The sequence below is a fragment of the Pseudopipra pipra genome, chromosome 1 (genome assembly GCF_036250125.1).
Source record: "Pseudopipra pipra isolate bDixPip1 chromosome 1, bDixPip1.hap1, whole genome shotgun sequence".
Taxonomy (NCBI): domain Eukaryota; kingdom Metazoa; phylum Chordata; class Aves; order Passeriformes; family Pipridae; genus Pseudopipra; species Pseudopipra pipra.
Genome location: NC_087549.1, coordinates 72,183,390 through 72,199,260, shown reverse-complemented (window position 1 = coordinate 72,199,260; position 15,871 = coordinate 72,183,390). Strand labels below are relative to the sequence as shown.

Sequence of the window (15,871 nt, the reverse complement as noted above, 5' to 3'; positions counted from 1 at the left end):
AAAGATGTCTGTAGAAGCAGAATTATTTTTGTCTTTGATATAGCTGTAAGAGTTGTGGAAAGAGGAATTGTCTAAAAGGTTGCTCCGCAGAATTAATTCCAGATTGTGTAAAGGGTATGATAAATTTTGTATGTGTATGTACATATAAATGTGTGTGTATGTATATTTTTAAAAAATATCTGCTTTACTGATTTCTCCTTCCTTCAAAATCCTGGATATGACGACAGAAGGACCATACAGCTTCTAAAAAGAACACTGTGTGATCATGCATGACTGGTGCATATATAGCTGTAATATCTAAACATATGTTCTGCGAATGTACAATTAAGATTAATTCCTTTAGGGACTATTTTTATTGTACAACATAAGACAAGTGTTCTGTATTACATGGATAGGAAAGATAAGCCTTATATTTACCTTGAACCAAACAAATTTTGGGATATTGTATAATTCTGCTTTATAAATATAAAAAAATGTTTATATTTTCTTCTTAATGCTCTCTTTTATAAAATAAGGGCATTACAATTTATTAATATAGTAATCTTTTTACAGTAAATTAAAAATATAGGATACATACAAACTTTCATTAAAACTATGAAAAAAATAAATCATAGAATCTATAAATCTAAGCTAGAAGCAACTTTAATGGTTGTCTAATCCAAACAGGTTCCTGGTCAAAGCACACTCAACTATATCAGTTTGCTCAGGGCCTTGCACAGGTGACTAATGGAGATTCTGCAACCTCTCTGGGCAACTTGTTCAAATGGTGAACTGATTTCACATAAAACTGCTTTCCTTGAATCTCATCAGAATCTTCTGTATTGCAGCTTAGGTCCATTACCCTTGTGCAATGCATTCTGCATTTCTGAGAGGAGCCTGGCTCCACTTTCTCAATGCCATTCTGTTAAGAACTTTAAAAAGCAGTAAGAAATCCTCTTAACTTCTCATTGTAAGGCTAAATAGCCCCAGTTCTCTCATTCTCTTAATATTTCATGCACTTCAGCCCTAGTCAGCTCCACCGGACTCACTCTGGTATGCCAACATTGTTGAGATGCAATTTATGCTGCTGTTGTTGCTGCTTGTCCAATCACCATCTACCATGGAAAAGAATTTGCCTCTGCTTTTTCTACATGTGCTTATTTGATAGTCCAAAACAATAAGATGTCTCCTCAGCCTTCTCTTCTCTTGAGGGTGAAAAACCCCAGTTTTCTCATCCTCCCCTCATATGCCATGTGCTGCAGTCCCCTAGACATCTTGATGACCTTCCACGGGCATCAACGTCTTTCTTGTGCTGTGACTCCCACAAGCAGGCACACCAGTCCAGCTGTGAATAGCCCAGAGGGGAAGTATCACTGCTCTTGCCCTGCTGGCTACACTCCTGCTAACACAACTTGCTGTATTGTTGTCCATCCTTGCTGTAGGGGCACGTTGCTGACTCATGTTTATTTTTCACCCTTCTTGTACACCAGAATTCCTCATCCCTTTCCTGCAAAGCTGCTTTTTAGCCAGTTGATGCCCAGCCTGTATTGCTGTACAGAGTTACTCCACATAAAAATATTGGACCATAAATCTGTATTTGTTGAACTTCATGACCTTCCTGTCAATTTATTTGTCCAGCTCATTGAGCACCGTCTGAGTGGGAGCCCTGTCCTTCAGTGTGTTGATCCCCATCTGTTCTAGTCCATAGCTTGTCAAATTGAATACAAGAATACCATGTGATACTGTGTCAAATGTTTTGCCAAAGTCAAGGTAAATGTCATGCACTTGCTATCCCCTTCCCACAGAGGCTGGCATGGTATTATTATAGGTAGGCAGGATTTCCCTTTGCTAAATCTATGCTGGCTTTTCCCTATCACCTTCTTGTCATACATATGCCTGGCTAAGGCTTCCAGGAGGGTCTGCTACATAATCTTCTGAGGACTGATGCTAGACTGAAGGTCTGCTATTACTTTGCCTTCCTGGTCTTCCTGAAGAGGGGTGTGATATTTGCCTTTTTTCTGCTCATGGGGAACCTCCTTTCTCTGCTATGACCTTCCAAGGATGATGAAGCATAGCCTTACAATGACTATGTTCAGCTCCCTCAGCATCCTCAAGTAAAGTCCATCTAATGCTGTGGATTTGTGTAGGCAAAACTGACTTTATTGCTTCCTAATTGACTTCCTGAACAATGAATAATGCTATATTCCCAGAGACTCTGCCAGTAGGCTCGGTGACCCAGGAAGGCAGATGGCAGACATTGACAGTAAAAACAGACAATAAAAAGGCATTGGGTATTTTGGCCCTTTGTATGTCCTTATATGTTGTACATACAGAAGTTCTTATTGCTATTCTTTCCATCCCATTTTAATTTCAACTACAGGTGAGCTTTGGCTTTCCTAACTCCAACACTGCATGGTTAGGTAACATCTTTATATTCCTCCTGAGTTGTCCCCACCTCTGCCTCTCATGGGGTTCCTTTTGGAGACTGAGCTTGGTTAGGAGCTCCTTGTTCATGCTGACCTTCTGCATGTGCATGGAATAGCCTGTTGTTCTTTGAGGGGGACATCCTTGAAGAACTACTAGCTGTCCCAAGTTCCTGTGCCCTTTGCACCAATTTTTTATGGAATTTTGCTAAAAAAAATGAATTCTATCACCTGGAAGTCCACGTTTCCTATCTTTCTATTCTTCTGCTCAGTTTTCCCAGAATTTTAAATGCCAAGGTTTCATTATCAATACAGGCAAAGCTGAGCTCAGCCTTCACACTCTCTGACAGATTCTGCATTGCTTTTGAGTAACAATTTATACAGAGCATCTTTCAATATTGCATCTACATTTTAATCTGCCTAGGATGGAACTGGGGATTTTGCTTTCCTTAATTCCTTGTTAAAAACATATTAACCTTTAAATTACAGACAGTTAATAGACAGATCAATAAATATTCAAACTGTTTCTGTGTTCAAGATTGAAATAAAAATGGCCATAGGAAAATAGGATAATTCAGGTCGGAGAGGACCTCAAGAGGGCACAGTCCTGCAAGGTCAAAAGCTGCTGACACCAAAACAGGGTGAGCTATGAGGTCACACCCTTTTACTGAGGGCTTTATCTAGTCTGGTCCTGAAAATTTTCAAGGCTGGCAACAGCACACAACTTTTTTAGGTGATCAGATCCACTGCTAAGCGGTCCTCATAGTGAACAATTTTTATCTTATATCTAATTTGAACATGTCTTAATTATGTCTGTTGTTTCTTATCCTCTCACCGCTGTGAACAGCTTGGCTCCCTCTTCCTGATGACTTCCCCACACTGTTAGGTTCCCCCAAAGCTCTCTCTTCTCCAGGCTGAACAAGCCCCATTCCCTTAGCCTTTCCTCATATGGCATATGCTTCCTCATTTTATGCCAGCAAGTTTGCCATTTCCAAGTCAGTTTGCAGCATTTTGTGACAACAAGACCAAGCTCTCCTCATACGTCATTCAGGGAAGCTTTAGAACCTACTGGGAGGTTGGAAATCCCATTTTGGTAGCAGACTGCCTGGGACTTAGACATTGCACTGATGAATATGGCAATGCCTAAAATCCCTCTGGGAACCCAAGATGACATATTTAATCTTTGGAATGGAAAAAACAAACAGACAAAAAACAAAGAGAAAAGGAAGGCAAAGAAGCACAGGACTATAGAAAAATTTTCAGAGATTGAACGAAAAACATTAGGGAAGGCATTCTCATAAAATAGTAAATTAGTAAAATTTTTGGAGGCTTTGTGTCTTTTGTCAAGTCAAGCTGTATGGACTAGCTTCTTAATTTCTTAAGGTACAAGGTAGGCCATTAAAGGCATTAATAGTATCAGAAGTATCATTTCACTGCAAAGAAAACTCCCACTGGGAGATAACTATGTCCTTCTACTTTCTAATATTTTATAATTTCTGAATTGCTCTAGCAATTCCAGTTGTTTACAATTTGGCCATAGGATAAATTTGGTATTTTTTTCTTACAAATTCATATGTGTTTGTTGATTAATCCCTCCTCCCACATGCTAATTTTTTTCCCCTACTTGTGTCTAACTATATCCAAAGTATTATATATGATGACATTATAGCTTTCTGGTGGTGTATTTTATGACAATTAGGAAATGTTATCTTATTCCTTTGGACACAGAGAAAGTAAAATAATATATATCATATTTAAATGGCCATGACTCTAGTCCATGACTGCAGTGATTGAATCCTACCAAATGGTTAAAAACTAATTTCTCATAGTATTGCTATATAAATAATACAGATTTTTAAACAATCTATTATCTCAGGTATGAATGTCACATTTTTTTAACTTATGTGACCTGTATGACTAAGGACTTGTAAATTGGTGGAACTCTTTACCTGCAAGGGTTAGGGTATGGAGGTTTTTTCCAATCAATAACTTTTGTGAATTGTTTGACTCTTTTGATTGAACATGATCATGTATAACAATCTCCTTTTTGCTTGAACTCTTGTATATTTACCTCTAAAAGCAGGCTGGAAGACCAGTTGGATCAGGTAGTGCAAGCTGCCAAAGAGGTTTCAAGAATTATAGGTTGAGTCAGTTAAGGATCAATTGATGGAAAGGAAAGAGTATATCCTCACAGAAGAAAATGATCCTAAGTTTCAAGGTTGAAATGAAATGGTTTTATGCAGTTCGGAAGGGGGAAGAAATTTGTACATCAAGCAAATCCTGAAAATCCTAACCCAAATGTACCTGGAAAATGCTGATTCTGGACAGTCTCCTTCTGAAAGTTATAATGCCAGTCTCCTGTGATGGTCCGTGCCATCAGAAGAACCTAGAATTCTAGAGGTTTAGAAGTGTTAACAGGTTTATTTTGACTGATTATTTGTCAGATGTTTTCTTAAATGTTAGGGCAACCTAGAGAGTGTTGCAGACCCGGTACCACACCATCTTTGCACAGGCTGACACATGGTTTACAAGACCCCTAAGAAAGTTTTGCAAAAGCTTTTACTGCTTTTAGTAGACTTGCTTTTGTAAATTATTGTTGACCAGAATATCTGGAGGAATTATCTAGCCCTGATATGAAACATGCCATAGAATAGAAACAGTAGATATGAACTATATACTCTATTTCATGCATTCGAGTAAGAAAAATGTCATGCCTATAACTGAAAGCATTCTAAAAATATATAGTTTTTTACATAACACTTGTATTAATGATAGTTCAAATCTAAAATTATGAAATGAAAACATAACATCAAAGGATTCCATGATGGCAATTCTCACTTGGTTTAGACTGACTCTGCCATAAAAGCTAGATCCATCAATAAACATGTGGGAATAATTATCCAGCTGAGCAATTGGGAAGTATTTGCAAATTTCCAGGCAGATGAATCTTGCCCTAAAAAACACACTGCTCTTAATTTGTTTGCACACATGTGGTTGTTTTAAAGCTTACTATTTACATGTACAAAAGCACTACTTGAAAGACCTTTTTTCCCACCCATTTTTTATTATCCATTTTTTGGGTAAATATGTGGAACTTCTCACTTTTAAATGGTTACCCAATTCAGAGTTCCTTCAATCAACAACTTGATCTACCAAGGAAAAATTAAAAATTAGTTTAGTAATTAAAAATTAGTTTAGTTATTAAAAAATATACTCTCAGACCTAGAGACATGTATCCTTTTATTTATTCAGATAAGCTACTCCTCTTAATTTCTCAGGATTACTTACAGCAATGATATTAAATAAGCACATGGAGATGAATAGTATGAGCTCTCTAGATCCCTTCCAGTTCTGTTATCTAAGGTTTCTTTAAAATCTCTGGCCTTTTTAGTATCCTTATTTAGTAGCTTACTCTTCTGGGAATTATATAAAGGAGACAAATTTTACTGGTTGAGAATTATATAACTGCTTTGAAATGAAGGAGGTCCAACATGTACATTTTGTTATTATAATATTTATCTTCAATTAGCAAAATCTTTAGTTAGCCACCATTGATTATGATAATGGTATGAAAATTAATGGCTGAAATTAATCCTTAATGCATCTTCATAATGTTTCTTCTACCAAGTTAATGATTTTTTTCCTCATTTCAGTTGCAGCTGCTCTACATACAGTGAAATAATATAAGGAATAAGCTAATTATAAAATTAAATTTCTAAGTGATATAAAGGGCCTTTTTCTCCTATAACATGTGCCCTGGTTCTGGCCAAGACAGGGTTAATTTTTGCAGTAGCCAGGAGGGGCATAGCCAGGACCTGGAGGTTATTCTATGTCACCCCATGCCATTCCTAAACCACAACAACATTCCATGCACACAAAGAATGAAAGAATATCATATCCCAGGTGCCACATATAAGCCATTTTACTGAGAGCATGCAATGCAGATGGTATAAATCTCATCACAATTTGACATTGTAGAAAATCTCAAAGAATTTATCAATATCAATTCCAAACAAATTGATTTTAATTTGTCTTTATACACTTACATAGTTACTTCTAGTGTTGCAATCATAAGCATGTATTCGGTCAACTCTGGTTTTCATAATAATGCAGTGAGAATGCACATGTTATTCACTTGTTTGTGTTGAAGCTGATGAAGCTTTGCCCCAGCACTCTGTTTAGTCTTAAGGGTTATTAAAAGCTGTTCAGCTTAGTGAGGCCAGGGTCACAGTTTCTGAGAGAAAGAAACTATGTACACAAGAAGTCAACAAATAATGGAGTAATTCATGTCAGTATGACCCAGTCAACAACTCAATGCCACTGACAAAAATCTACTTAAAAATCCTGGTTTCAGAATTCAAAGGACGCTGTGGGAAATGCCTGAGGACCAAGTTGGTGGATGTCCAAGTGAAGATGGACTTGCTAAAGTGAAGATAGGCTCACCCAAGTCTTGCCAACTCTGAGGACACCCTTAAAGCAGGTCAATGCACATGACCAGCATGGGCTTCAAACTTTGTCCTTACGCACCTGACACGTGATCAGCTCCTAGAAAACTTTTATGATTGCAGCCTGATGCAAAATATGCTAGAAAAAGCTAAGATAACAACTGCAAGCTCTTCAAATGGTCATATATTTTTTTTTCTTCTAACTGTTTCACCTATTAGATGAAGGTTGTCATCTTCCTTTTAAACTTTCTTTAAGCTAGGAAGTCCCAGCTTGTTCAGCCTTTTCAGATGACATATACAACACTTTAGCTTCTTTCCGTTTTTGTCATCTAAGATTCCATTAATTGCTTTACATCTTTCTGGAAAATGAAGCTTTCCTAATAGGATACGGTACTCCAGCCTTTACGTTTATATTTTCCTGTTTATAGCCTGTCCGTTTATACTTTCCAGAGTGATGTTTATCTCTTTTCACAGTATCCTGTAATTGTTGTGTCACAGTCATCTCATCATCCTCCATTTTTCTTCATGACTGTTAGAGTGCCACTTCCACTGATCCCATCCAATCTTCACGGTGCTTATGATTGTGGCACTTTTCACCACCTTCTGCTGAGTTTAATTTATTTCATAACTTTCTTTAAGTAATTTTGTAATTCTTTTTTTCCATTCATAAGCTTCACTGAAGTCAGAGTAAGCAAAATCTGTATCTTCCTTTGTCCAAATAGAGCAAGAAGTAATGGACTTTGCAGAGGAGATTCTGATTATATATTCAGGAAATATTTCAACTGCTAAGAACAGCAGAAGAGTGGGATAGAGTGGGTGTAAAATCTTCATTGCTAAAGGCCTTTCAGATCAGGATCGACAGGCATCTGTCAGGAGTGACATAAGTATAAGTACAAAAGTACTTTATGCCAGTAATGGAATAGATGAGACTGCTTCCAGTGATTCTCTGCACAGATGAAACCAATAATTGTTTTCAGTTGCGTGAGGCTGCAGAGTAAATTTACCACAGAGCAAGTGAACGAAGTCTCAATAAAAGAACAAAATCCACATTTTAATCACATTTGTCTACATGGGGTCTTCAAAACTAATTCATAAGGATTTCCAAAGATTCTGAGGCATCAGGTGTTTGAAAATATACATGTGTGTAGACAGAAGCTATTGTTAAAGCATATTTATAAAAAGATAAGGCATCAAAAATTACCTTTCATTAAAATTGTTTTTTTCCCACAAGTGATGCTGTTGACTAATTTTAATTTGATCTTTAAAACCACTTCTGTGATGTTCAAAAGTTTTCTTCCCCTTATGGAGAAAGACATTGCATACCTCTTTGTGTGTGTTTTCTCTTTCAAACTTCACCTTACTGTCTTAGTTTGCTTTTAAGCAGAAATATCAGGAGGTTTCAAGATCTGGTGATAAAATAGTAAGTTTTCATATTGATATTCTCTGGGGAACAAGTAAAATAAACTTAACACTTCATATGATAGCAACTGTAGCAACTGTAGCAACTAAGATTCGTGAGGTGAGTGAAATTTAGTAGGTTGGGTGGAAGGGGAGGGCAGCCTGTCTTCTACAGTTGGTAGTGCTTCATTATTATGCTCTGGTTTCTGCCAAACAGCCTTGAGCTTCTGAAAACAATAATTTGCAAGCCTACTCTAATCAAAGTTCCCCCAAGGGATCAAGAAGTTAACTTGTATTTCACAATCACTCGTTTCTTCTGCAGTCCTTTTTTTTATTCTAGCAAAAAGGATCCTTTTACAAGGTTAGTTCTTGCAACAATATAATGCAATGGCAAGCAAAAATGTCATAAGAGTCACTGTAAGTAAAAAAATATTGTTTTAACTAGTTTGGTCATGATAACAGCTAAAAATATACTGAAATTTTTGTAAATACCTGTGCAGAAATAAACTGAATTCTTTGCTTCTTTTTGCTGGGAGCTCATATGTGCAGAGATTCTTGCCTCCAAGCTTGGGAGCAAAGAAAATATACCAATGACCAAAGAATATTGGGTGTAAATTCATAAAGCTTTGGGGAAGTACATTTGCTTCAAAACTTCATCTTTCTCTAGCAACTAATGTAAGCTAAGGCAAATTCAATATTGAAATCTGAAACAGTAGGTACAAAATGGGAGCTTTACAACTTGAAATTTCTATTTAGTTTCATTTTGCTTTAAAGTAATTGATTCCCAAACATATGATTGAGATCAGCCAGAAGAACTGCATGCAGTGTTGCTATAGAGGAGCCAAACTGCAAAAGACTGTAAGACTGCAGTGGAAATAGATTAACACACAGAGGGATGCAAGCTTCTAAAATGAACCTAACAGTTTTGAAATTAGTTTCTCCTCAGATTATGTGAGATCTCAGTGCAACTACCCTGGCTATATTTAAATCCTTAGGCCATTTTCCTAATAATGGTGTGGTGTTGTTGCATAACATACATAGCATTACAAATTCACCTACATTTATGTGAGCAATTTAGTAAAAAAACCAGGAACGCTTATTTTAGTTCTGAAGGTAAACACTGAACGAGTTTGAATGCTGCTTTTTCCAGTTGCCAACACTATTTGTAAATTATGCCCTGAAAGCCACTCTTTTCAATCAAATGGAGCGCTGCCATGCATGTGATCTGAAGTGGCAAGTGTCAGGGACTGTTGTTAACAAACTGTTGAACTGAACAAATGGTTTTACGTACTAGCAACAACAACAAAAAAGTTACCATCCTCTATTCCTTCTTCCACCCCACTGCTTATGAAACAGCTGCAGGGTCAGACAACCTCACAGAGGTAGCCTCAGCTCAACTGTTATTGCAGGATGACCTAATGTGAGAGGTTAACCTGAAAACAAGAAGATAGAACTATCACAAAGAGATCTAACAGAAGAGCAATGGTGTACAATAAATGACATTTTAAACACCATCAAGGAAATGTAAATAAGCAAAACGACTTTGCAGCAGAGGAGCATCTGGTGAGCAAAAGATGCACAAGAAATGCAATAAAGCAGATGTAAGAAAAACCTTGAATTTGTGACTTGAGTAAGTAGCAAATATTAAATTTTTTTCTTACAACTTTAACTTCTAAATCCTCCAAATAACTGTGTCATTACACAACATCAAGAGATTAACAGTTGGCATATGACAGCTGTAAGCAAAGAACCATAAAGGAGCATGTATCAAAAAAAAAAAAAAAGCTCAGTGATCTTAAAATAATAGAGTATCCGTTTTTATAAGGCAGTGTTAATCCAGCAATATAAGGAATTAAAACTCCGGAAAATAAATAGGTTTGGCTATCTGCTCTTGCTCCACAAGAGCAGCGTTTCATTGTTGGTAAACCATGTTGAGTAGAGCATGACAGTTCTAATGCCATCCCATCCACATCACACTGACAGACCACTCTTCAGTTCCCAGCCAATTCCTCATTTTTTTTTCCAAAGGCAACCAGCTGCAGTGCTTGAAAACAAAGACAAGGAGCAACTTGTTTTAACAGCAAGAATCATCATGGAATTTGTTCCCCTGTGACACTCCTAGGCACTTTATTTTGACATAATCTTTTCTCCCCTTGCATTTCCTTTATGTTAGATCTTGCCTGTGAATCACTCATGCTCCTCCAATGCATATTCACTATGCTGGATCTATCAAGAAAGCTAGTGTTTCCCTTTTATTTAATAGCAGTTCTGCCTCAGTAATGTAGAGTGGAATCTAACTTCTACTGAACTTTCAGAAGTGTGATGTGTGCATGACATTGTGCTTGTACTTGTGGGTCTCTTCTGCATTCTAGTATGTTCACAGGCTTCCTGCTGCGTGGTTCTCATTTTCATTAGGGGCAACAAATAGGGACCATATGTTGTCCCTTCCCCCTTTTATTTTTTAAACAATCATAGGTAAGCATACATTAGAAAACACTATTTAGTCTTATGAACAAAGAAGTGGAGAAAACCTGACTAACTCGTTAACTTGCTCTTGCTGCCAGTTAGAAAAAAACACCACCACTGGAATTCTGAGTGCAACTCTAGGCTCACCAGATAATCAACTCCAAAGAATATGTTAAAGAATGCTTAGAAAAGTGGTGTTGTGCCAGCCGCCAGCAATCAGACACAGTCAACATGGGTTCACAAAGGGAAAATCACATTTAACTAACTTGATATCCTAATATGATGTCTTAGTGGGTGAAGGGAAGGCAGTGGTTGTGGTTTTCTGATTTTAATATGGCTTTTGATACTGTCCTTCACAGCATCCTTCTGAACATGTCCAACTGTAGGATGAGTGGGGATCACAGAGCATGGGTGAAGAACTGGCTGAAGGGCAGGGTTCACAGTGTTGTAGTGGATGGGGCTACATCTGTCTGGCAGTCAGACACCGGTGGTGTTCCTCAGGGTTCCACTTCAGGGCCAGTTCTGTTCAGTGTATGAGCAATCTGGATGCAGAAGTTGAATGCACCATTAGCAAGTTTGCTGATGAGACCAAAGTGCGAGGTGCTGTTGGCTGTCTTGAGGGACAAGTTGCTTTGCAAAGGGATCTAGGTAGATTGGAACACTGAGCTATGATTAATCGGATAAAATTTAACAAGTCAAAACCTGCACCTAGGATGGAGTAACATCGGACACAAGTATGAATGGACAGAGGAGTGGCTGGAGAGCAGCCTGAAGGAAGGGACCTGGGGTTGCTGGTCAGCAGAAGCTTGATGTGAGTCAGCATTGTGTGTCCCAGCAGCCCAGAGCCCAAACCCCATCCCGGGGTGCATCACACATGGCATTACCAGCCGGCCAAGAGAGGTGATTATCCCTCTGAATTCAGTGTTGGTGCAGCCTCAGCTCAAGCGCTGGGTGCAGTGCTGGGCCCTCCAATTTAAGAAGGATGTGAAGCTTCTTGAATGTGCCCAGAGGAGGGCAACAAAGATGGTGACAAGGCTGGAAAGGATGATCTGTGAGGAGCAGCTGAGGACTTAGGGCTTGTGTAGTTAGGAGAAAAGGAGGCTGAGGGGTGACCTCATTGCTCTCTATAGCTCCCTAAGGAGGGAAAGGGGAGAGGAGGCACTGAACTCTTCACCCTGGGATTCAGTGATAGGACACAGAGGAATGCTTCAAAGCTGTGCCAGAGCCAGGGGAGGTTCTCCCACGGTCCCAGGGGGGAGGGGAATGGGGCTGTGACACAGCACAGATGGGTCCAGAGTCAAGGTAGAGGTGCAAATGGAATGCTTTATTGAGGTGTGCAGGGGTTTTACGAGTTCAGGCGGGGAAAGGGCTAGAACATGGGGTGGAGCATGAGACAGACAAACAGGGGAACAAATCGGGGTAGGGACACAGGCAAAGGGGGAGGAATGTGGGAGGAACCGGGGAAAGAAAGGGCGAATGGTAACTGTCTCCTCTCTGCAGCTTCTTCAGGCTATCAGAGAGGGAAGTGGGGAAGAAGGCGTGCCTGGGCATGCCCGGGAAATACAAATCCTGGGGAAACATACAATGTGTATATTTATAAATATACATAAGAATATTATAAATATACATAAGAACTGCAAAGTCCATATCATAAAGTCCTGTTAATTGCTGTATATCTTCCTCCATGCCTGGAACTGTTCCCACTCTGCTTCCTGCTCCTTCACAAGGTTCAGATGACATTAGAAAGCATTTCTTTACTAAGAGGGTGGTCAAACATTGGAACAGGCTTTCTGGAAAGGTGGTCAAGGCCCAAAGCCTGTCAGTGTTTTAGGGTCATTTGAACAAGTCAAGTGCCCTTATATAACACGCTTTAAAATTTTGGTCAGCCCTGACATAGTCAGGCAGTTGGACTGGATGATTATTATATGTCCCTTCCAACTGAAATAGCCTGTTCTATTTTATTTTAATCACACCATAATTTCAAGACAGATAATTGATGATGATCCTAACTGCAGCTAGCTGGAGATAGTGAACTACAAAGTTACCTTGGTTAGATGTTTCTACCAAGACCATTTTTTAACCTAGCAAGATATTTAATAAGCTACTGTGTGACAGCAAAGGCATCTATCTTGCTCCAGATCCATCCTTCCTCTTTTGATCACCTGTTCCTGCCCCACAGCACTTGTACAAAACACAGAAGTCATATCAGAAAAATCTTGACTTAATATGTCTAAGCCACGTCATGGACAAGGAAGAACAACTAGTTTCATAAAGAAAGATTACATCTGTCTGGATGCTATAGCAGAACAGACATTGGCTACAAAGAGCTAATATGGTTTTCCTTATTAGAGAGAATTTCTTTCTAGCACAGCACAGGGGAGATTGAAAATCCCTGAGGTGTGAACGGTAGAAAAGCACAGAATGAGAAAAAGTCTCCTGTCTAATCTTACTGCAAGTAGCTTCCTTTTCCTTTTTATCTCCCTTTTCTTCCCCAATAGCATGAGATGTTTCCAGCTGTGACGTGTACTTGGATGGACACAGAAATCAGAGCACTCTGGAGATCATGAATAACTTTTCAGAGAATGGTCTAGTGATTATACAGATCTGAACTCTGTAAAATGCTTCTTTATGAAATTCAACAAGCATTTCCCAGCAGAAGTTGTGCTTGCCTAGTGGGAAGCTGGTGTCACAGATGTACTTGAGGTAGAACACCCATCCTTGGGGTCCCAGATATCTCCCATCCCTGCTCAAAAAACATATTTCCCAAAAGGCTGTTTGTGTAACTCATACTTGAGTAAATTCAGTCTTTAATTGAGCCGTGGTGTATTACTGGAAAAACATGTGGCAATCATCAAAGTTCAGTTAATAAGCATTATGGATACAAAATTTCAAAATTTTGTTGGTAAAGAACATAATTGAGACTGTCACATGTGAACTGAGCAGTATATATCAGAAAAAAAATATTGGTTTACAATTTAGAGGTTCCTCTATTCTGCAGGCTTCTCCTTTTGTTTCAGATTTTGCTGACACTTACGTTTTGCTATTAAGTATGTTCTTTTTTATATTGTTTCTGAACATGTGCTCACTCTCAAACTAATTTTCAAATTCCTTTGAAGATTCTTAGCAGCAAGGGTTGGTGAAACCTTTTTTGTTATAATAATTTTACTGATTTTTAGAGGAAAACTATATCTATACTGGTGGAATGAATGTTCATTAACTAGCTGGGATGAATTAAACCACTGTGAAAGACTGCTAAATTAAATGCATTCAAGTAGAAGGAAGTATTACTCACAGGCTCCAAGCATCTGCCTCAGATGAAATAGGCATCAAACACTGGAAGCAGCAGAGCCTTGTTCCACTGTGAAAAGAAATTATCTTAAGCCTTTACACTCAAGAAGTTAAATCAATGTACCAGACTGACTACTGTTAAATAATTGACACCCTATAGGACAAACAGATGAGATAATGCTGAACAAATAGGGACAGCCTAATAAATTACTGAATTGTATGCAGCAGCGTGAAGAGGTTGTTTTCATGAATTTGGAAAGGGCAGATTTGTTTAGGGTGGTGAATGACAAAGATCTATGAGAATTGTGAAGCAACAGCAAACTATAGAGCATATATTTTCCTCATTTTTAGAAAAACTATTGATTTATTATTTTAGGAATAAATAAGAAATTGGAAAAATACATACCTCTTTAAAAATTTACTGAATCATAATGTACATAAACAGAAGTAAAGTAAAAGTTGTAGAAATGCTACAAATATTAAATATCAAAATATAGTACAGAGCTACTCTACATCTTTTCTCAAATATCAAAAAAGGTGCATGGGGAAAATACAGAGGAAAAAAATCTTTAATTCAGAGGATTTTACTACTGCCAAACCAAAGACCTGGTTGGGCAAAGACCTTCTTGCTGGGCAAAGACCTGTCACTGCATTATATTCTAAGAGGTGGTGTATCACAGACTCTTTCTGCATCTTGATTTCTCCTAATGTCCTAGCTTTGTGATGAAACATCTCTTTTTCACTTATTTCTCTTTGAATATTGTCAAAAAATGGAAAAATTTTTACAAATATTAGACAGCCACTGATAAATTTCAGATTACTAATAAAAGGCTGGGTAGGTGTTCCGTATAAGATTCAGTCCAAAATCAACTTTTTTTCCCTTTAACATTTTTAAAAGGACATATTTTTTGCCACAGCTTCATCAGGTGCAAAGTTCCATATTTTCAGGCGTGATTAACAAATTTTTTTTTGTGTAGTTGTATGCTTACAGAGACAAAAAACACAGAAGCTTGAGTCATGATTTCAGAAGGGCTTGGAGGAGAGAGGAAAAAACCCACAGTTTTTGACATTTAGTTATTCCAGTAGAATTTTAAATTCAGACAAAGGAAGATCTGTATTTTGGTCCCCTTCTCCCCTCCCATTTTTTTCTTTTCTGCAACTCACACATGAAAAATAAAGATGCTTATTATGCACTTTTATTTTCAGCTCCATTTGTCTGATTAATCTTTGAAGTGTGGTGAGGTATGGAGAAGAAAGTATTTATTTTCCTGTATAAATTTCAGAAGTTTATTTCTTTGATTCATTATCTATTATGTAGAGGTCGAGTGAACATGGAAACACTTTCAAACAGAAAATAATGCCTTTTGCCAATTAATTTCACCATATGAGGGCAGAATAATGATTTTTATGTCTAATCTTTGAGTTTCACATTTCATAGGTGGAAGTGTTTTAAAGGAAGAGAACATATTTATTTTTTGAAAAGTTCAAGAAAGTTCTCCTAAACCCTTTCAAAGATACTAGGATTGCTGAACAAATTTGACTAATTTTTCTTTTTTGTCTTTTGTCTTCTCAGGTAGAAGTAAAACTTGTTCCTTTGTCATATGCTAAAATAGCTGTCAAATACACTGCTTCTGGTAATTTACAGAATACCATATAATATTTTAATCATAATATTAAAGCTTCTAAAAAAGGTATAAAATACCTTTTTCTTCTTCCTTGTAAATGAATGCATTTTGATGAAAGATCTTAATGCAAGTTAAGTATTCAGTCATAAGGTAAAGCTGGTAGTGCCCGCCGTCTGTGTACAAGGCACATTGACTAAGAGTTCCACTTTCATTACTTAACATTTGGGGATTTAGATATGGTCAGTTA

At 37.8% G+C, this 15,871-nt stretch overlaps 1 long non-coding RNA gene across 1 annotated transcript; it reads right to left on the bottom strand.

Annotated features, from left to right (window-relative positions):
* Positions 1–1,324: 1,324 nt before the first annotated feature.
* LOC135417178 (uncharacterized) lies at positions 1,325–14,071 on the bottom strand. Its single transcript, XR_010431950.1, has 3 exons — positions 14,004–14,071; positions 9,537–9,678; positions 1,325–8,811 (listed from the first exon to the last, which is right to left on the bottom strand). It is a non-coding gene; the product is annotated as an uncharacterized LOC135417178 (long non-coding RNA).
* Positions 14,072–15,871: the final 1,800 nt, after the last annotated feature.